At 38.2% G+C, this 23,272-nt stretch overlaps 2 pseudogenes; both read left to right on the forward strand.

Annotated features, from left to right (window-relative positions):
- The first annotated feature begins 481 nt into the window (after window positions 1-481).
- LOC127667417 (vomeronasal type-2 receptor 116-like) lies at window positions 482-18,151 on the forward strand (annotated as a pseudogene).
- LOC127667749 (splicing factor 1-like) lies at window positions 2,872-4,439 on the forward strand (annotated as a pseudogene).
- Window positions 18,152-23,272: the final 5,121 nt, after the last annotated feature.

Raw genomic sequence — 23,272 nt, forward strand, 5'->3', positions numbered from 1 at the left:
CACATAGGATACACAAATGCAGTGTGTTAAACATATGCAAGTGTATGAAAGGCAACTGATTCAACAGATTGACTGAATTCAATAAGTGAGATCTTTGATAGTAATGTATCTTAGGACTTGTGTCACTTAATGGAGAAACAATTGTTTTTCATGGTTTTGGTTCTGAGATGTCCAGAACAGAGGTCTTTTTGTTTGAGAAATTCCCACCTCATTCATGGGTAGAATTATGTTATGTTTACACACCTGAAGTTCAGAGAACTCAAGCTCCTTAGGGTCTATAGTTAGTAAATATCCCACTTCCATATCTCACAAACGACAAAAGTCATAGTACACCATTTTAATTGAATCCATCCATTTGTGGAAATAAAGGTGTGCAGTATGAAAGCACAATCTTTAAACTGTGTAGAGACACTTGCACTAAAGTTTTAGATATGATAGTTATGAGTTCCCCCATCTGAAACCTTTAATACTTCTTTGCAGGATGCGTACATATAGCTACCAGCTTGTTTTGGCCCTGTTATTTGCCGTCGAGGAGATAAACAAAAACTCCCATATTTTACCAAACACTTCTCTGGGACTTGAAGTATATAATCTCGAACATTTTGAAAGGAATGTGATGAGGAGTGTATTTTATTGGCTCACAGGTTTCAGCATCTTCCTCCCTAATTACAGCTGTAGAGAAGAGAGCACGTCAGCTGCTGCACTCACTGGAATATCATGGAAAACATCTGAACTTATTGGGTCAGTGCTGCATCTTTACAAATTCCCTCAGATGAGTGATGTGTAACCCTGTAGTTTTTCTCACATTTAGCTGTGTACAAAATAGAAGGGGAGATTTTAATTACTACAGAAGAGCAGCTACAGAGACAAAGACACGTTCATATATTGTATAGAATAACTTGAAACCTTGAGACATTTCAGTAATTTTGGGAAAATTCTCAGGAAGTGAGATGTAAATTTAATAAGTGATGAATACTTTTTTATCTCTACTATTTCAATCTGTTGTTTAGGACTGTTTATTATTGCAATTCTTCTCCAGTTTAAAATACTTTATTCCTTTCAGCTTACTTTTGCACCTTTTGGCCAGGTTCTGACTGAACTAAGCCAGTTCCCATCTCTATACCAGGTGGCTCCCAAAGATACATCTCTGAAGCATGACATTGTCTCTTTGATGCTTCATTTCTACTGGACTTGGGTGGAACTCTTCATCACAGATGACCACAGAGGTGCTCAGTTTCTGTCAGACATGAGAAAGGAGATGAACAGAAATATAATCTGCATAGCTTTTGTAGAAACAGTGTCTGTCATGGGAGAATCATTATATACTTTATCATTCACTAGTCAGCTGATAATTCTGGAATCATCAGCAAATGTAGTTGTGATTTATAGAGACATTGCTTTTCTATTGGCTAGAATAGTAAATGGCTGGAACAAGTATATAACAAGGAAAGTTTGGGTTATGTACTCAAAATGGAATGGCCGAGATTTTGATGAATATAACATGTTCCATGTTTCCCCTGGCACTCTGACTTTTTCACCTCACCATGAGGATATTTTTGGTTTCACAAATTTTGTTCAGGAAGCCACCCCTACCAAGTATCCAGAAGACTTTTATCTTCATCACTTGTGGAATTGGTTTTTCAATTGTTCAATTTTGGATTATGGTTGCAAAATCTTTGAAAATTGCCTGCCAAATGCCTCTTTGGAATTGTTGCCAGGGAATATTTTTGATATGGTCATGAGTGAAGAGAGTTATAATGTATACAATGCTGTGCATGCAGTGGCCCAAAGTCTCCAGGAGATGACTCTCAGTGAAGTTCAAGTTGAAGCACGGGCAAATAAAGATAGGGCTATGTTATTTCCCTGGCAAGCAAGATTTCTTTAACTCTATTATAACACCAGACGTGTGACACCAGATACTATAAATGCTCTGAAACTAGTTATTTTAGATTCTAGTTTTTATTTCAAGAAAGCATATGAGGTACTATATGTTTAAGAGCTTATATAGATCAATGCACGCTCAAGTCTAGGCAAATTATGAGTAGGCTATTGGAAGTTTTCATTTAAAATAATAATTCTGACTTTGGTTGTAGGAGCAGCAATATTTCTTTTGGTAATATCTCAGTATGAAAATCTAGATTTGTCTGCCTAGTAACAAGAAGTGTGCACTCTGACACCTCCTAGATGCCATTTAGTCGCCTGACCATTAGGTTTGATCAATCCCAATGTGTATCGAAAAGAAGTAGTCACAGCTGGGCGGTGGTGGCAGACACACATAATCCCAGCACTTGGGAGGCAGAGGCAGGCAGATTTCTGAGTTTGAGGCCAGGCTGGTCTACAGAGTGTGTTCCAGGACAGCCAGGACTATACAGAGAAAGCCTGTCTCAAAATACACACACACACACACACACACACACACACACACACACACACACACAAATAAAGAAACAAAAGGAAAGGGAAGGGAAGGGAAGGGAAGGGGAAATGGAAAAGGGGAAGGGAGGAAGGGGGAAGTGGGGAAGAGGGGAAAGGGGAGAAGGGGGAAAGGGAGAAGGAGGAAGGGGGAAAGGGAAGGAAAGAAAAGAAAAGGAAAGGAAAGGAAAGGAAAGGAAAGGAAAGGAAAGGAAAGGAAAGGAAAGGAAAGGAAAGGGAAAAAAATACTGGTGCTCTACCAATCCTAGACTTCACCTAGCCCACCCCCACAGCATCCTCTCTCTTCCATCTTTGTGTGTCTGGCTCTGCTGTCCACCACGTGAGGACAGGCTCCCCCGCTCTTACTCAGCTTAGTTGGGTCCCCTCCTTCTCAGACTCCTGGAAATTTCCTGAACAGAAGCCACTCCAAGAACCACTAGTGCTAGTCGCCTGGGAGCTATGACAACTGGAGTGAAGGCCAAGCCTCTGGACTTCCCAAGTAAGAGGAAGAAGAGGATCTCACAGAACCAAGACAAAATGGAACAAAAGACTGATGCCAGGCATGCCTACAATTATCCCACCCTGTGGACTGACTCCGGATAAGAAAGTGTTTATATAGTGGGAACAGCAGATAGAAGACCTGACTTGTAAACTGCGCCCAGGAGACCTGGGCATCCCCCACTAACCCTGAGGACAGGTTCCCTTCCCCTGAACCAATCTACAACAGTGAAGGGAAGCAGCTTAGATTTCTGTACCCTCAATAAGCTTGAAGAGGAGCCGCACACCCTCAGTATGGAGATGGTTGCTCTCAACCCTACTTTAAACCACCTCCAGATTGCAAGCATCCAGCAACACGTGTAAGCGATAAAGTAATGATCCAGCAAGACAAGTATCCAGAAATCAATTTTGTGGGGCTCCTAACTGGACCCAGAGAGATCACCCTGAAGAACATTGAGAAGGAATGCAACACCAAGATCATGATACCCGGAAAAGGTTCAGGGAAAGAAGGGTAAGTTGGGCATAAAAATGTTCAGATGTTGCCAGGGGAAGATGAACCTCTTTGTGCTCCCTACAATTGCTGCCAATAAGATGAAGAATGTGAAAAAGGCAGTAGAGCACATCAGAAACATTCTAAAACAGGGTATTGAGACCCCAGAGGACCAGAATGACCATGGAAAATGCAGCTTCGAGAGCTCACTTGCTTGAATGGCACTCTACAGGAAGATGATAATAGGATCTTAAGACCCAGGCAAACCTCAGAAACACACAGCATTACCCATACTACCGTGTGTACCAAGTGTGGATGGGCTGGTCACATTGCTTCTGATTGCAAATTTCAGAGGCCTGGTGACCTTCAATCAGCATGGATGGATAAAGAATATTTGTCCTCTCTGACTGAGCTAGGGAAAGCTCCTGTCCCTGCATCTGTGGGCACCACCTCTGGGTACCATAACCCTGGCTAGTGCACCAAGACCTGCTACCCCTGCCAGCAACCCACCCCCTCCATCTCTCATGTCTACAACTTAGATCAGCCCACCCTGGATGAATTCTGGTCCTTTAGAGAATCAGCTCTATCAGGGCATGTGTGGTGGTGGTCCTGGTGGGCCCCACAACTCCCCACACCCATTATCCAGCCTGACAGGTGGGCTTTCTGGACATCCCATGAAGCACAACCCAAATGGACCACTACCACCTTGGATGTAGCCACCACCACCACAACCATCACCATCACCACCAATGAACCAGAGCCCCACTCACCTGGGCACCATGGTCCTCCTCCAAAGGATCAGTACCTTGGATGTATGCCTGTTGGCTCTGGGGTCTATCTCCTGCATCAAGAAAAGGTGTGATGCAGCTGCCTCCACCACCTCCCAGTGCAGACCCCGCCTTCTCCCTCTGGTCCCCTTTCTCCATGGCAGCAGTAGCAGCAGCAGCCTCTGCTACCTCCTCTGCTCAGCAGCAGTATGGCTTCCAGTATCCCCTTTCCATGTTAGCAAAGATTCCCTCCCCATGGCAGTGATGGCTGAGCCTTGAGAGTGAGGCAGCGCCCCTGGTGGACAGGATGGTTCGGCAAAGCAGGCTGAGTTATTTTTGTGGACAGAACTGGGAACATGCTGCCTCCCTAATGTGAAATTTTTATTAATTTTAATCTTTTTCATTTGTTATTTCCTTATCTTTTCCTTTCTTCAGACTCCATCCAAGGAGATGCTCTCCCGCTCTTCTGCTGCAGATAGGATCCTTCCTCTTGTCTCCATTCCTCTCCTCCCAAGGGGACAGGGGCAAATGGTTTAGGCACAGGCTTTGGCTATTAATGGCAGGCTTGGTGGTGGTGGTGGTAGTGGTGGTGGTGGTGGTGGTGGTGGGTCCAAGGGTTCTAATTGTTGAAGGGCCCGGCCACAGTCAAAGAAAAGATAGGAGGTTTATCTTTGACATATTTTAAAGTGTTTTGATAATTCTGACATTGTTCGATAGGGTTAATCTGGGAGTGGGAATTCACATCTTCCTGCAATCCTGCCAGCAGTACGGGGAACAGCCCAAGCCACCATAGGCCAGCCTGGAGCCTGTTCCATGCTCTGATCACCCAAGCTGTCTCAGAATCCACTTGCTTCTCTGCTTCTTGGAAAGCTTCCCTTTATGTTTCATTTTGACCCCAGCCGACTGGATGTTTTGCAGTGTCTGGGGCTTGTGACCCTCGTTCTTTGTTCTGCTTCTTTGCCCCTTCCCTGGTCATTACGTTGACAGCAAGGTGCGATGAGCGTTCTTTTCACTGGTTCATCTACAGAAATTTCTCTGGGCCTTTTTTCTGTGTTCGATTCACCACTCACTAAGAGAGGAGGGATGTTCCATTGAATAAAAGAGCAGTGTGGTTAAAAAAAAAAAAAGAAAATCCAGCTTTAACTGTCCATTTCTCACAAATAAAAGAGCAAAACTACGTGCATAATTTCCCTATACACTACTAGAATTGTTGTGGTCCCTAAACAACTCCTGACTATTTACAAAACTCAAGAAATCTTATGTTCCACAGTAAGGCTATGAAAAATTCATAAAATAGAATGAGACAGCTACCTTTGATAAGTTGAGATTGTGTGCTGCATATCACTTGATCATTTGGTAATGCTTGGGTTAGTAAAGTCTCTAGAAACAGGCAATATAGAAACCAAATATTAGTTATTTCCTCCTGAGCTTTTTTTTTGTTCAATACCATAGATACTTAATTTAAAACAGCATTAACATTCTAAATTCCATTCAGGAAATAACTTCTTATTTGCAGTTCTGTTATTATACCTCTATGATTCCAATTTTATCACACGATTTTACTTATATTTTAGCTTAACCCTTTTCTGAAGAATGTTCAAGTGAAAAATTATGTTGGTGACCATGTGTTTCTGGATTGGGCAAAGAAGACAGATCCAGAGTATGATATTAACAACTTTTGGAATTTCCCAAAATACCTTTCCCTATTTGTGAAAGTGGGAACTTTTTATACAATTACTCCCAAGAGGCAACAATTGTTGATATCAAAAGATGTAATTCAATGGCCCATAGGATTTACAGAGGTGAGTGTGGTTCTATTTTAAAGATTCTAATGCATGTAAATAAGAGAGATATGTTTCTGGATCTAATATCCATTGGTTGTTTATTTATTAGTCCCAATCAATGTACCCATAGCTATCAATATAAGGAATTTTACTGATTGTTTATTCTGGTGGATGTGTCTCTGAATATTTTCCAATTATCTATTTATTGCATTTAAAGGCAGAATATAAATTAATAGTTTGTCATAATATTGTCACAAACCATCTGACAGGATGTTTCTTTTGACTTCCAGTGTTTTGGTTAAGTTTTCACTACTTGATATAAAGTAGAGTTACTGGGCAAGAAGAATCTCTATAAAAATATTTACAAATTATTTGAATAAAGGCAAACCTGTCAGGTAGAGTTCTAATAAAGTATTGACATGAAGGGATCCATAAAAATGATCCAAAAAAGTGGTGGTTCTTAGTTTTTAAGAAACAAAATGAGAAAGCAATAAACAAAAAAAGTATGTAAGCCAAACAGCAGAAAAAACACATTTTCTCAATTTCAATTAATTTCTCAAGTTTTCCACTCTTAACTCCTCTCCTTACTTCCACTGATAAATTGAAATTAGATATATAAGATAAAATAGACCTTTCTGTGGATACATTGATATTTGCATGATTTTTTTATCACATAAAGGAAATTGTAAGACAGCAAACTTAGTGACAATCTTGATGTGGCCTTTTGCTTTTAAGCTTACGCCAAACAAGACAGCAAAGTGGAATAGTGTCCATTTTTCACGTACCTTGTTGGTGGCTTGTTGGAGTAATGTAGTTGACAAAATTAATGGAAACCAAGAAAGATTTTTGTCTTAACATCACAGTTAAATGCCCATAATATTATGGGAACATGACAGTATCAATTTTAGGAAACTAGGAACATTTCATACATAATCAGGAAATCAAAAAAAGGCATGGTGGCTGCTACTGATCCAATTACCACTTCATTCAATTGTCAAAAATAATAGCAGTAATTTTGAGGTCATTAAAGCTTATCAAATGAAATGCAAAAAGCACATCTCAAAATGCCCAAATACTTGTTTTATGGAGACTGTGATGGTTTGAATATGCTTGACTTGGAGAATTCACTATTAGTTAAGTGTGGAATTGTTGTAATTTGTAACCTTGCTGGAGGAAGTTTGTCATTGTGGGCATGGGCTTTAAGACCCTTCCTTGTTCTAGCTACCTGAAAGTCAGTCTTCTCCTAGTGGAATTCTGATGAAGATGAAGAACTGTCAGTTCCTCCATCACTGTGCCTGCCTGGACACTGCCATGCTCCTACCTTGATGGTAATAGACTGAACTACTGAACCTATAGGCCAGTCCTAATTAAATGCTGTCCTTATAAGAGTTGTTTTGGTCATGGTGTCTGTTAACAGCAATAAATCCCTATCTTAGCCAACGGCATTAATTCATACCAGGCTTATAGTACAGATCACAGACATGATGACTTATAATACTCTTTTCTGTAGCCATGAATCTCAAAGACAGGATGTGTCTGTAGTCCCAACATGCACTCCTTAACCATTTGCCCAGTGACCTAACTTACCCCTTATTCATCCCACCTTTAAAATTTTCTATAAATCTAAAAGATTTTATAGTCTTAGGACCTAACTTAAGAAAGAATGAACTTTGTAGGCTGTGCCACATGAAAATGTGGAGTAACAGAAAATACCTAGATTTTTGGTTTGCACTTTTCTTTCAGCTATGACACGTTGTACAATGTAATGCCAAAAATTTCAGTGAAAATATATGAAAGTAATGACATTCAATGTTCCTGAACTAAAAGAAAGCAATTATTAAGCAGAAATTATTGAATGCATTTTGTAGGTGATGTTTCTTGTAAGAAATGTTTTTTGTGTGTTCCTATAAATACTCATTTACCACCTAAGGTATGTAAATCTAAATGTACATGGGAACAGTAAGAGAAACACTTTTCTGATTTTTAGCACAGAGAGTAACACACAGGCATGCACAATGAAAAAATACCTAGATTTGAGTCAGGATGACATTAGCCGATCAAGACCAAAAAGCTTTACTAATATTTAGTTAATATATAGCCTTTAGAATAAAACCCTGCCCCCAGAATTCAAGGAAAGATCCGAGAACTCATTGGCTCCTCTTCTCAGCTGGTCACCTGCTAGGATTAAAGGACTTCATGTCCCCAGGTCTGGGGATGTTTCCAGGTGAGACTGCCCTGAGGCTGCCTTGATTTCCAGGTGAAAGAAGCTGTCTTGTTCTCAGAAGAACAAAGGCCAGGGATAACACAAGGGAAGGGGTGGGGGCTGGCGGCCAGGAAAATCGCAGGTCAGGGCTGAAAAGCCCAGCTCAATGCTGTAGGGGGAGGGGCAGATAACAAGCTGACATTTTGTATTCTGTATTAATTTTTTTTCAGACTCCCAAGTCCGTATGCAATAAGGACTGCAGTCCTGGATTCATGAAAGTCAGCCTGGAGGGCAAGGCTGCCTGTTGCTTTGACTGCATACCTTGCCCAGAGAATGAGATCTCCAATAAGACAGGTAAATGAAAAGTTGTTTAAGAAACCCAAAAGAGCTCATCTAAAGGGAGAAAAGTATGCATGTGAAGCACATGGCCATTTCTTTACTTCAATTTAACGATTTAAACATTACACCTATACTTTCTGTTGGGGTTTTGTGTAAGCTCCACCCCACACCTACCTGGCAATAGCCAGGTATGCCCCGCCCCAGAGATCTGGCCCACTATAAGAGGGGCTACTTGCTCCTCCTCTCTCTCTTTGCTCACCGCTCTCCCACTTACTCTCACCTCTCTGCCCCTGGGGCTCTCCCCCCCCTCCACGTGGTCATGGCCGGCCTCCACACACACTCTCTCTCTCTCTCTCTCCCTCTACCACTAACTCCCATCCCCTATTCTGAATAAACTCTATTCTATACCATGTCCGTGTTCACTGACTCCTTCACTGAATCCTTAATACTCCTTCATTTTCTCTTAAAACAACGAATACAATTGATTCAAATTTTTGATCCATCGTGGGCCTTGTAGCCTCCCCAACCCACTTTCACAGAGGAGAGATGAAAGTTTAATTTACACATAGAATTTAATTGACAAAATTCTGAGTATTGTGTCTTTATCATTTTGAAAAAAATATTTCAATCACAGTTATCACTCATGCAAATAGTGGGTGTTTTTGGCCACACTATCATAATTCCCCCACAGCCTTGAATCACTCTGGTGACGAGGAAAGATATTTCTTCCAGTGGGATTGTTTTTACTTGGTTTTTGTTGTATGGAATAAGTAAACTTCTAAATTAACTTCCAAGATTTTACTGCCGGGTCATTTCTAACACAATGGACACATGAAACAATAGGCTGCACAATGAAATTTGGGTATTGTGAACAATATGTAATACAGAGGCAGCAATAAACTTATGGGATATAATTGGAACCAGAATCCTAATTTTGAATAGTATTTCCTGAACTTATGCCCAGATTCCAAAAGAGTATTAATGATCTCATTAGAAGTATTAGAAACAAAATTATGGTATAGATCAAAATCATTTTACTGCTTTTGAAATAAGAAAACCTGGCACATGACCATCCACCTAAAGTTGCAGAAGTAAATATGCCAAAGTCTGAAGCACACACTTGTGATCACATGCTAGGATATTGACATCAATGATAATTACTTCCAAGGAAACTTGGGCAAAATTGACACATCGTGTCAAACAAGAAAGTAAAAATGCAACTATAATCAGGGGTTGTACAGTAAGCACTGTGTCATTCCATGTTGAATACAAAAGGTAACAAGCATCTACTATTTTGCATAATATAATTTTCATTTCCTGGTATGCCTTGAATTAAAAATACCTCATTTTTGAAAGAGATATGATTCCTTAATTTCTTTTTTTTTTACTTAATATCTCCTTTTTAAATTCGATATATTTTTTCTTTTAATTTCAAATGATTTCCCCTTTTCTGGCTTCCCACTCCGCAAAGGTCCCATAAGCCCTCTTCCCTCCCCCATTCCCACATCCACCCCTTCCCACTTCCCTGATCTGGTATTGCCCTATACTGCTACAGAGTCTTTCCATAGCCAGAGGCCACTCCTTCGTTATTCTTGGTCATTATTTGATGTGTGGATTATGTTTTGAGTATTCCAATTTTCTAATATCCACTTATTAGTGAGTGCATACCATGATTGATCTTTTGAGACTGGGATATGTCACTTAGTATGATGTTCTCCAGTTCCATCCATTTGTCTAAGAATTTCACGAATTCATTGTTTCTAATGGCTGAATAGTACTCCATTGTGTATATGGACCACATTTTTTGTATCCATTCTTCCATTGAGGGATACCTGGTTTCTTTCCAGCTTCTGGCTATTATAAATGGGGCTGCTATGAACCTAGTGGAGCATGTATCCTTATTACATGCTGGAGAATCCTCTGGGTATATGCCCAGGAGTGGTATAGCAGGATCCTCCAGAAGTAATGTGCCCAGTTTTCTGAGGAACCGCCAAACTGATTTCCAGAGTGGTTGTACCAATTTGCAACCCTACCAGCAGTGGAGGAGTGTTCCTCTTTCTCCACATCCTCGCCAACACCTCCTGTCTCCTGAGTTTTTAATCTTAGCCATTCTGACTGGTGTAAGGTGAAATCTCAGGGTTGTTTTGATTTGCATTTCCCTAATGACTAATGATGTTAAGCATTTTTTAAGATGCTTCTCAGCCATCCAAAGTTCTTCGGGTGAAAATTCTTTGTTTAGCTCTGTACCCCATTTTTAATAGGATTATTTGGTTTTCTGGGGTCTAATTTCTTCCGTTATCTATTGATTTATATTATTTAACATAAAACAAAGGACACTTAGTTTCTTTCTGTGGAATATACTGATACTCAACATTGAGCATATGTGAACTTGTTTATCATTATACTAACAAGACTAAAGACATAGTAAATTCACATAGGTGTTTGATGTGGCTATTGTATGAACTATAGTTCATACTATATTTCTATAGTATGAGCACAGATCAATTCAAAGAACTTCCATGGTTACAGAGTGAAGTTTAACTCTTCATGGATGTGTATATTTGGAGGGATGGAAGGAAATAAATAACTTACTTTCTTATCTAAAAATTTAAACTTTTGGGTTTAAAAAGAGAAGTGCTTTAGTCCCTGGAAGCTCTGGGGTTCTGTTTGGTTGATATTGTTGTTCTCCCTATAGTGTTGAAAACCCTTTCAGCTCTTTCAGACCTTTCTTTAACTCACCCATTGGGGACCCGGTGCTCAGTCCTATGTTTGGCTGTGAGCATCTGCCTCTGTATTTGCCAGGCTCTGGCAGAGCCTCTCAGGAGACAGCTATCTCAGGCTCCTGCCAGCAACACTTCTTGGCATCTGCAATAGTGTCTGGATTTGGTGACTGTATTTGGGATGGATCCCCAGGTAGGGAAGTCTCTGGGTTTCCTTTCTTTCAGTCTCTGCTTCACACTGTCTCCATAATAGTTCCTGTGAGTATTTTGTTCCCACTTCTAAGAACTGAAGCATCCACACTTTGGTCTTCCTTCTTCTTGAGCTTCATGTGGTCTGTGAAGAGTATACATGGAACTACCCATAGCTCCAGCATGTAGCAGAGGATGGTCTTATCAGACATCAACGGGAGGAGAGGCCCTTGTTTCAGTGAAGGGTCAATGCCCCACTATAGGGGAGTGCCAGAGCAGGGAGGTGGGAGTGGGTGGGTGGATGGAGGAGCTCCCTCAAAGAAGAGGGTGAGGTGATGTGATATGTGGTTTCTGGAGGAGAAACCGGGAAACGGGAGAACATTTGAAATGTAAATAAAGAAAATATTCAATAAAACAAAAACAAACAAAAAGACAGGTGGTTCTTAATAAAATAAATCTTTTTTCATACTTTTCATGTTTTCAAGGGACATATCATATATGATCAAATAATAGACTCCTTGTCAAGTGGAAATTACTAATTCAATTTCCATTGCAAGTCATGGCTATACTTTACCCACAGATTTTATTAGAGTTGGGTGTGACATATCAAAGGACCCTAATCAACATTTGTACAAATAAATTTCTCTTTTTTTTAATAAAGTAAAAACGAAAAACATCTATGAGGAATATTGGTGCTGTTCAAAGCTACCTGCGTTCTGCTATCTAGGCAGTCCTATATTTTTAAAAGTTAATTTCAAATGTATATTTAATAATACTCCAAATAATTATCATTTCTTTTACTTATATGTCATTTTAAAAATATTTAAATTTTCTTCATTCAAACTGTACCACTTATGTCCCATAACAAAGCTAATGATAAAACTATCTAGAAACAAGCAATATAAAAATTATAATATCTAGCATCCAATGAAAGATACATATAAAACATTTTTAAAAATATACAAGTTATAAGAATAAATCACATACAGTAGATCTGATCCACTCCAAAAAATGACAGAGGTAGAGGTATTTTAATAGCGTTTGCTGGATTAGTATATATGTTAATTATCTCTCTATAGTCTTTTGCATCAGGCCACTTAAAATGAAACTTAGTGTATATAAAAAGAAAGACAGAAATTCAATCTTTTTTTCTTGTAGATTCTGACTTGTCCAAGCACAAAATTTTGAAATCTAAAAAATACTGTGTAGCAAAATAATAGCTCAATATTGAGAACCCAATTTTGTCAAATATGACCTCTATAATCACATGTATATTTCTAATTTTGTTATTTTTTCTTCTTATATGAACTCAGTGTATATTGATTTGAGCTTACAGACCATGATGGTGTGATGCAACAAAAGAATAGGTACCTAGAACTCTGTTTCCTTCATTTTTTGGAGACTTTATTAAGATCACCTCCATATATTTTAGGAAATTTCCATCACACTAAATTTTCATATGACCCTTCAAATGCCACTCAATTCCTCCTGTCACTCTTCACATTTTTTTCCCCAATTGTATCTGCTCCTTCTTTTCTCCTACCTCATACTCATGTTCCCATCCCCTTTAACCTTAGTCTACCAACCATGTTCATTCTATTTTCCCCTATCCGGGAGATTTATGTGTTACCCCATCGCTTCCTCTATGCCTAAAGCCTCTGAGTCTACGGACTGTAGCTTAGTTATCAGTTGCTTAATGGCTGATAGCCACATACAATACATACCATTATTTGTCTTTCAGAGTTTGGGTTACATCACTCATGAATTATTTGTTCCACCCATTTCCCTTCAAGTTTCATGTCATTTTTTAAGCAGATGACTAACACTCATTTATGTAAATGTAGCAGATTTTTGCTTTCCACTCTTCTGTTTGAGGGTTCATCTTAGTTGTTTTCAATTTCTGGCTATTGTGAATAGAGCAGTGATGAGCATAGTTGAGCAAATGTCCTTGAGGTAAGACATACCATCTCTTGTGTCTATGTCTAAGAGTGGTGGATCTGAATCTTGAAGCAGGTCTACCTTCATCTTTGTAGGGAACCACCATACTTTTTCCCAGAGTGGCTGTACATGTTTTTGCTCCCACTAGTAATAGATAAGTGGTCTCTTATTCCATATCCTTGAAAGCAGGAGGTGTTACATTTCTATAAATGTTTCTCAGCCATTTGAGTTTAGTCTATTGAGAATTCTGTTGAGATCTTCACCTCATTTAGTGTGCAAATGAGTGAGTCTCTTACTTTTTCATGCATCCTCTTGGAGGCTCTTTTTCTTTCATTGGTTTGCCATGTTCAAACTCAATGTGAAGGTTTTTGTTTTATCTTATTGTATTTTATTTTGTTGTTTTGTTGTTATCTCTTAGAAGGATGTTCATTTCTAACGAGAGACAGAAAAGAAATGGGTTCAGATTGTAGGAGAATGGAAAGGAATTTGGAGGAGTAGAGGGAAGAAAAACTATAATCAGGATATTTTGCATGAGAAAAGCTATTTTCAATGAAAGGGTATAAATAAGCAAACGAATCTTCTAGGTAGTAATTTGTCTTACCTTATCTATTCTTTTATTACTGCTGTAAACCCAAACTCTTTAGGAATAGCATAAAAAGCTTAAACTTTGTTATCCTCAAATTATTTAAGGAAATAAAGACATAATAAAACATCACTCACTAGTTAATATTTATGTTATTAAAATTATATAAGCTTGCTTTTGTCACAACTCTGTAAACATTTTATATAAATTAATGTGTTTAATGATACAGAGCTGTATGACTTTACAATTGTTCTATTTGAAACTAAGTTTCACAAAGAAAACTGCATGTGATACTAGAGCTGGTGATGGAATTTACAAAGATGACATAATGGCCACTTATATGAACTATTTTGAAAAATTGTCTGGATGATATACTGAATATTCAGATTCAAAATCTGGGATTAAAGAAGATAAAGAAGTTTACGAAAGTTGATGTTGGGTATGTAGCATTCTTTTTTATTTTTATCACATCTTTAAAAAGTTCATTGTAAATATTTATGTTATATCTGTTATATAAGAATATTTTCACAGAAATATGAATTTTATCATGATCTTAATACTCTTACACCACACCCTTGTTTTTTATCTTTTAACAGTCTCATTAACCTTTCTCCTCATAATTATTTTTGCTTCTACTTTCATGTTTCTTAGTGTGTGTGTGTGTGTGTGTGTGTGTGTGTGTGTGTGTTGTATGCATGTCGAGGTCAGAGAGTAACTTGAGGGAATCGGGATATCCACCAGTGGGTGGCTTTCAAGTGCTGACAGCTGGCACCTGTCTGGTTTGTTTTATTTCTCTGAAACCCTGTTTGATGATCTAAATGCTTCCTGTGCCTCATTGGGTACTTCTTTCCTCATAGTTGGAGAGTTTTCTAATGTGATTTTTATGTAAAATATTTAACACCACTAGAAAATAAAAATAAAAAGACAGGTACACATATATTGAACATTCAAACCTAAATCAATTACTGATCAATATAGTAGAAATGGTAAACTTTTATTTCAAGACAAATCTAAAATCCTATAAGAAGTAATTATTTCCCTTATAGGTCAATTGCTGGTTTGTTGTTGTTGCTGTTACATAATGCACTTTAATGGTAAAATTTTTGACAATACAATGAATATCTGACACATCTTCTATTCAAGCCTCCATCCCGGCACCTGCAACAGAGATAGCTGTTAGGCAAATTTCTACAATTTTAACTTAAATGGTAATTGTTTAAAGGATTAACATTCCTTACATATTATACTCATTAGAAGCTAAAATTTAACAGAAATATCTAAGATGGAACAGAATTGGATAACATGAGCAATAAACATCACATGGAGAAAATGTTTTCTATTTTGACAGGAGAGTGTAAGAAAGAATAAGAAACACTCAAATAAAGATGATTGTAAAAGAAGTAAATGTATAGTTTTTCTATATGTTTCATGAAAATATAAAAGTAAAGTTTTTTTTTAAAGAAACATTCACAAAACATGGAAAATTTCATCCTGAGTGAAATGTGAATAAGAAATGAATAAATAGATATTAATAACATAAGTAGAATATATGTTTTTTAATCTGGATGTTCAATTCACAAGAATTAATATCTAAATCTGTTCTAGAAAGAACAAAGGCAGTCTATTCTGGGTTTTTACATAGATGTTTTTCTGAACAATATTTCACTATGGGATTTTCCAAAATTTAGTAATTTAATAGTCATGGATTTGTCCATGTATTTACAGGAACTTAATTCCCAGTAAGTGACATGAATTTGATACTAGAACACAGAATAGACAAAGGGATTATATCCTGTTAATTTTCTCTAGCATCATCACATGGGCACTAGCATATGTAAAACCTCCTTGCCAGCAAATATGAAATGAGGTGGGGAAAGGTAAGAAAAGCTTTAGACAAGTATTTAGTGGTAGCAAATGAAGTTCTACATGAGAATGCTCCAATGGGAATTTATGAATAAAATATGGAAGTGTTTCATACGCTCGAGACAACGATCATTAGGTGTAAAATTCAGAGGGCAATATTTTTCTTAAAATCAAATTCACATGATCTATTGAAAAATAGGAATTGAGAGGAGCCTGATACAGTTGTCTCCTGAGAATCCCTGTCAGTGCCTGATAAATACAGAGGGGAATGCTCTCAGCCAACCATTGAAGTGAGCACAGAGTCCCCAGTGGAGAAGCTAGAAAAAGGACCCAAGGAGCTGAAGGTCGTTGCAGCCCCATAGGAGTAACAACAATATGAGCCAACCAGTACTCCCAGGGACAAAACCAACAACCAAAGAGTGCACATGGAGGGACCCACGGCTCCAGTCATATGAGTAGCAGAGGATGGCATGGTGGGACATCAATTAGAGAAGAGACATTTGAACCTATGAAGGCTCATTGCTCCAATATTGGGGAATGCCAGGTCAGGGAAGTGGGAGTAGGTTGGTTTGTGAACATGGAGATGAGGAATGGGATAGGGTGGATTTGGAGGGGAAACTTGGAAAGGGGATAACATTTGAATTGTATATAAAGAACACATCTAATAACAAAGGACAAAAACAAAAGTAGAATCAAGAGATTTTTTTGAGCAAAAAAAATAATTGTGATTTTTTTTGCAGTGTAATTTGGTATTCTTATTATTAAAATATATGTTTCAATAATATTATAAAATATAAGCAGAACGTTTTGGTAAAAATAGAGAAAATTATTTGAATATTCAATATGCAACTAAATTAAATGGGCTAATGATTGTGGTGTCTTGAGGATTTTCTATATTTATTTGACAGAAGCCAGACTTATGTGAAAAGAAAAAATCACAATTAAAATATCCCTTCAAGGACTGGCCTTCTGGTACACCTGTCTTCATACTACTGATTAAAGAATTTTGTGCATTGGCTTACTCCACTGTGGTGGTTCCAAATTTAAGAAGGTGACCCTGAGCTATATAACAAGGAATCTTGAAAAAGACAGCAGAGACGGGTTAGGAAAAAGCACACCACCATTGGACTCTGCCTTAGTTCTTACCTCCATATCACACCTTGAGATGCTGCCTGTTTTCCCTTAGTGATATATTTATAAACTGTAAGGTGAAAAAGAACCTTTCCTACAAAATCTGCTTTTGCTCATGTGACGTTATGAAAGAAACAGAAACTTTAACTTGGGAGATTATTCACTTTAGAATAGTCATTTATTTATGTCTTTGTGACAAGGTAACACAGTTTTAATAATAATCTAATGAGTTGTTAATGTAAAATATATTAGGCTAAAGGGAAAAGTAGAAATGAATTCATGACCAACTGCATTTCTACCAGGTATGGATCAGTGTGAAAAATGTCCAGAAACTCACTATGCAAATGCAGAGAAGAGACACTGCCTGGAGAAAACTGTGACATTTCTGGCCTATGATGATACCTTGGGTAAAGGACTCGCACTCATATCTGTGGGATTCTCTGCACTCACAGCTCTTGTTATTTGGGTCTTTGTAAACCACAGAGACACTCCGATTGTGAAGGCCAATAACAGATCTCTCAGTTACATCCTGCTCATCACCTGACCCTCTGTTTCCTCTGCCCCTTGCTCTACATTGGCCTTCCAAACCCTGCTACATGCATTCTGCAGCAAAATTTATTTGGAATTTTGTTTACTGTGGCTCTATCCACAGTGTTGGCCAAAACCACCATTGTAGTTATGGCTTTCAAGTTTACCGCTCCGGGGAGAAAAGCAAGACGCCTGCTGATATCAAACGCCCCTACTTTCATCATTCAAGTTTGCACATTGATGCAGATAATTCTCTCTGGCATATAGCTGGCAACATCTCCTCCATTTATTGACATGGATGCTCATTCTGAACATGGATGCATAATTATTCTATGCAGCAAGGGCTCAGCTATTGCCTTCTATTGCACCCTTGCCTACCTGGGAGTCATGGCCTTTGGTAGTTACCTCATGGCTTTCTTGTCAAGGAATCTACCTGACACATTTAATGAAGCCAAATACCTGGCTTTCAGCATGCTGGTGTTCTGCACAGTCTGGGTCACGTTCCTCCCTGTCTACCACAGCACCACAGGGAAGGTCATGGTGGCTATGGAAGTATTCTCTATATTGGCTTCCAGTGCAGGCATTCTAAGTCTAATCCTTGCCCCTAAGTGCTACATTATTTTTGTTGAAGTGACATAGGAACACTGTTCATCACATCAAGGATAAAAGTTATGAAAGGAGCAAAATTTACTTAAAATATAATTGACATGATTCTACAAACTGAACTGAATGTGCAAATTCTCTACCATTCTAACATTTACATATAAGGTTACAATATGGTTTTCCTTAAATGTCTCTTTGCATACAGGTCTTTCCCGCCAGTAATCTTATTCTGACCTTGATTCTCTGAAACGACATGGTGTATCAACAATCACATTTTCTGAGTTTGAACTATGTTGTAGAAATTTTTTTTGTCCAATTTTATCAGTATAGAGAGTGTCTATGATTGGATGGGATATTGGGGGAGGATCTAAGAGGGGTAGAGGAGGAGGATGGGTGCTCAGTAAAGCAGAAGTCTTAGGCAAATGCTTGGAACTGGAAAATATTGTCCTAAGTGAGGTAACTCATTCACAAAAGAACACACATGGAATGAAGTCACTGATAAGTGGATATTATCCTAGAAGCTCTGAATACCCAAGACACAACTCACATATCAAATCATTCCCAAGAAGAAGAAAGGAGAGGGCCCTGGTCCTGGAAAGGCTTGATACAGCATTGTAGGGGATTGCCAGGACAGAGAAGTGGGAGGGAGTTGATTGGGGAATGGGTGGAGGGAAGAGGGCTTATGAGACTTACAGGAAGGGGGAACTGGAAAAGGGAAAATCATTTGGAATGTAAACAAAGATTATAGAAAATAATAAAAGAAACCTATTCCACAATACAGAAACAGAAAGAACCCTACCCAATTCATTCTATGAAGCCATAGTTACACTGGGTATTCTTCCTTGGAGACAGAACGGTTTCTGTCTAATCAGGAACTATTCACATTTTCCCTCCATAGAGGACTTCTTAAGAGTTTTTCCTACTTCTGTCATGCTTAATGTTCCAAACAGATTTTAAAAACTGGTTGAGTGCATACTTCTTATCTTGAGAAGATATCATGTATGTTTAAGAGGCATTTAACTATTCTAAATTATTTTGATGACTTAAAATAAATAAAGAAAGAAAAAGAGTTTTGATTTACTTGATTACTGGAATGTGGATCTGCAGATGGTGGAGAGTTGGCTGCCTGTGTGGTGTGTAGGATTTGCGTAAAAGGAAATAAACTGGCAAGAACCATGCTGCTATCCTGAGACCATTGTTGAAGAATAGCTAAACGGGGGCTGAAAAGTGACTAGGCCAGCTGGGGACCTGGGGTCATATGGAGGTGGACTCTATTGAGATAGCAGTGTTGTAATAGCTAGTGTGGATACCAAAGCTGGACCACACCCTCATGGGACAGGAGAGTTGGAGAGAGTGACAGACACTGCTCCAAAGAGTCCATTACAGTCCAGAGCCACAGTGGAGAGTTGGCAGGGGTTTCATTTTAATATTTCCCACAATAGTTGGCACCCAATGTTTTGGGCAGAGGTTTTAAACTGTGCATTTAACATTAGGATTATTTGCTTAAGATAGATTTATATACAGGTTTTGTTGTATCATGTGGGGGGATTTCACCTGAGGTTGGGAACAAGGATAGGAAAAATTAGTCACTGACTCCAATTAGAGAGAACATTGATAATCACCTACTATAAGCAGGTTTTAATTAATAGAAGTCTGTGGCTCAGGTAGAGAGCTCAACAGATAGATGATATAACAAGATGGCTGCTCTGGGAAGAGTCAAACAGAAAGATGATATTGCTTATTTACTTAGCCATAGGAAGCTCATATTCTTTCTTTTTTCTTTTTCTTTTTTTTTTTTTTTTTGATGCTCAAACAACAGCTTTACTGAAGGTAGTAATGTGCGGTCTGCCCCAGCCACCGAGCACTGCTGAGAGACCATGGAATAAACAACAACACTGTGTGTATGGCTTTGGCATTCTAACATGGGAAGATGGGGTCTACTAGAAAAAAATATTAAATTTAGCAAACTGAGCAGGTAATGGAAAATGAAAAATGTCATGGAAAAGTAAACACTGTACACAGCAGGAGGGAACTCAGAATTGAAGGCATCCAAAACTTTAAATTACACACATCTACCTCTGGCCTCCCTGTATATGTTTCTCAAGGGAAAAACAAGGCCACTAGCAGCATTCCTGACCTTGGAAAAAAACAAAATTTATTGTAATATGCAGTGTTGTTTCCTTGCTGTAGACAAAAAACAATTTGAGGATATCTTTGAGTAGATTAGACACCTTCCTAAAGTGAGTCCAAAAATAATTACCAGGGCATTTCCACAAACAAAAATGTATTTAACATGTATTTTGGCTTACTATTGCTATTACTATTTCAAAAACTTGCATTAAACCAGGTCCTTCACTACTCATATAAGTATTATTGAAGGAGGAACACAGGGGTTTGGTTCCTACAGTACTACTGGGGTCATTGCAACTGCTCTCCAGAAATAGTTGGGTTGAATACTCTGTACTGCAACCACATTGACAACATCATCTGGTTGCGGCACATATCCAGAAGGAAGTTTAAGAGAATCCAAGGTAAAAAAGATGGTGTCTTCCAACACCCCAGTTCTTCCATCTGTTTTGGTAACATGGACCTCATTCACATGACAATGTTTCAGAGGCTTCACCAAGGTGGCTCTTCTGCTCTGTGTGTCTTGCTCCTCAGAAAACTCTTTCTAATTCTTTCTAATGTGGCTCTCAGAGAAATTTTGGGTGACATTCTCCTACTTGGCAAAGCCCTAATAGGCTCATAAAGTATTCCTTTAGTTTACTTCATTGGTTTTAGATTGTTTTAATTAAACTAGGATAGACAAGTAGTCACTGAGTCTAGAGTAGAGAGTGAAGTGATAAAACTTGCTTACTTGAGTCAGGTATTAATTAATAGAAGACTGTGGCTCAAGTAGAGAGCTCAACAGATAAATAATATAACAAGGTGGCTACTCTGGGTAGAGAGCCAAACAAAAAGATACTATAAAGATATATTGCTCTAATGCATCTTAACATGATGCTCAAATTCTAACCTGGGTGCCATGGGAATTCTTATTTTAAATCCTGCTTTGACTAGCTGCTTGCTTATAAACAGATACAGATATAAGGGTCATACAATTATATTACGATGCTATAAAAATAGTTTACCTATCCAGAGGAGACTCATATTCTGTTAACATGGTCTACATATAAATTTTAAGTGTCTATTCTTGCTTTTTGAAATAATAAATGCCTAAGTAGAGGCTCATACAATATGTCATTTGTTTTAGATTGTTTTGATTTTGAAAATGGTTGTGATGTTGAGTTTTGTGGTTTTATCATCCCTCTTGGAGAGAGGTCAAAATGAAGGTTTTTCTAGTTACTGGCTTAAGGATATGCTGATTTGGGGAAAAGGTGTTGTTTTTGTGTTTTTGGAAAAGGTGATTTAGGTATATATACCTTCCAAAATTATATGGATTAGATTTGAAAGAGGGAGACCTCCAGAAAATTAGTTCACAAAAAAATCAAACAAAAAGATTATGTTGATGATACTAAAATTTTGCTTTGAGATTTGTATATTACAGAAAATACACTCTTGCTGAGTCTCCTCTTCAGGCAAGCTGAACTGACCTGCTCAGGGCTCCTCATGTCTTAGACATCAGCTGGATCCAGCCAGGACACAGATATCAGAGACTGTTCTCCTGATCTTCCCCATCCCCCTTCATAATATCTCATCACCCATATCCAACTTGAAGAAGTTATGAGGAGCCATCAATCCAGTTCCCTGGGATTTGGGGATAGAGAGGGTCATTATTTAAGGTTCTTAAAACAGAAATAAAAATACCATCCCAACTACAATATCATTGATCTATAATGCTTTCCAAATTGCAAAATATTCTAGGGCAACAATGGCACAAAACTGTAGGAGTAACCAACTACTGTCCATTTTGACTTAAAGCCTTACTCCATGAAATGAAAACCAAAGCCTGACACTGCTAGCCTGGGCTGCCAAGAACCAGACAAAATTGCCCAGAGACATAGGATAAAAAGTGATAAAATGACTCCAAATGATATTCTGATGTCTTCATAGATCATTGCCTTATTCAGCCACCCTTGGATCATCTCCTTCCTACATCAAATGGGGTTAAGTGCAAATATTCATAGCCAGATATTATCACAGAAAGAGACCATGGAACACTCATCTTTAAATGGCTTGTCTCCAACAAATTCCCCATCATAAGTCAAGTAATACAACAGAAATAAAGGTGAAAACAATGTAAGAGACATAGAGACTGGAGGACACAAAGAAAACAAGGCCCTCTAAAATGAACAAAGGCCATATGAGCCTACAGAGTCTATAGCAAGCACATGACTTATTAGGTCTACATTAGGTTCTCCGGGTATATATTACAGCTCTCGATTTAGTATTTTTATGGGAGTCCTGACTGTGTGAAGTAGTGAGTCTCAATTCTTTGTGCTTCTCTTGAAGCTCTTTTTCTTTTTTATTTGTTAGTATTTTGTTTTTGTGGTATGCCTTGTCCAACTTCAATGTGATGGGCTTTGTTTTATCTTATATCTTTCATTTTCTTATATTTAGTTACCATCTCTTAGAAGCTTTTTCGTTTCTAATGAAACACTGAAAGGGTATGGATCCATATGGAAGACAAGTACAGAGGAACTGTGAGGAGTAAAAGAAGTGTGTCTTAGATTCTGTTGCTCTAATGAAACATCACAATCAAAAAGCAAGCGGGAGAACAAAGTGTTTACTTGGTTTACAATGCTACAGGCCTAGAACCTGGAGACACCTGCTGAAGCAGAGGCATGGAGGGATGCTGATTACTGGTTTGCTAAGCCTACTTTATTATAGAATTCAGGAACAGCTCAGTGATAGTAACACCCACAATGGACTGTATCCTCCCTCATCAATTGGTACTTAAGAAAACACCATGCAGACTTGCCCAAGGTCAATCTTAGGGATGTATTCCCTTAACTAAGGTTCCTTCCTCTCAGATTTCTTTGGCTTTTGTTAACTTGACTGGAAATAATACAGAATTAAGGAAGAATGTGATTAGGATTTAATATCTGAGAAAATCTATCTTTAATACTAGGTGCAGAAGAATAGCAATTTTTTGATAAATTTTTCCTTTATACATATGTAGTGTCCTTCCATATATCATCTAGTTATCTTTGGTTTGAAGTATATTTTGTTTGATATTAAAATGCTATAACACCTTACTTCTTTGCTTCATTTGCTTGATATA

The sequence above is a fragment of the Apodemus sylvaticus genome, chromosome 17, assembly GCF_947179515.1.
Source record: "Apodemus sylvaticus chromosome 17, mApoSyl1.1, whole genome shotgun sequence".
NCBI classification, from domain to species: Eukaryota; Metazoa; Chordata; class Mammalia; order Rodentia; family Muridae; genus Apodemus; species Apodemus sylvaticus.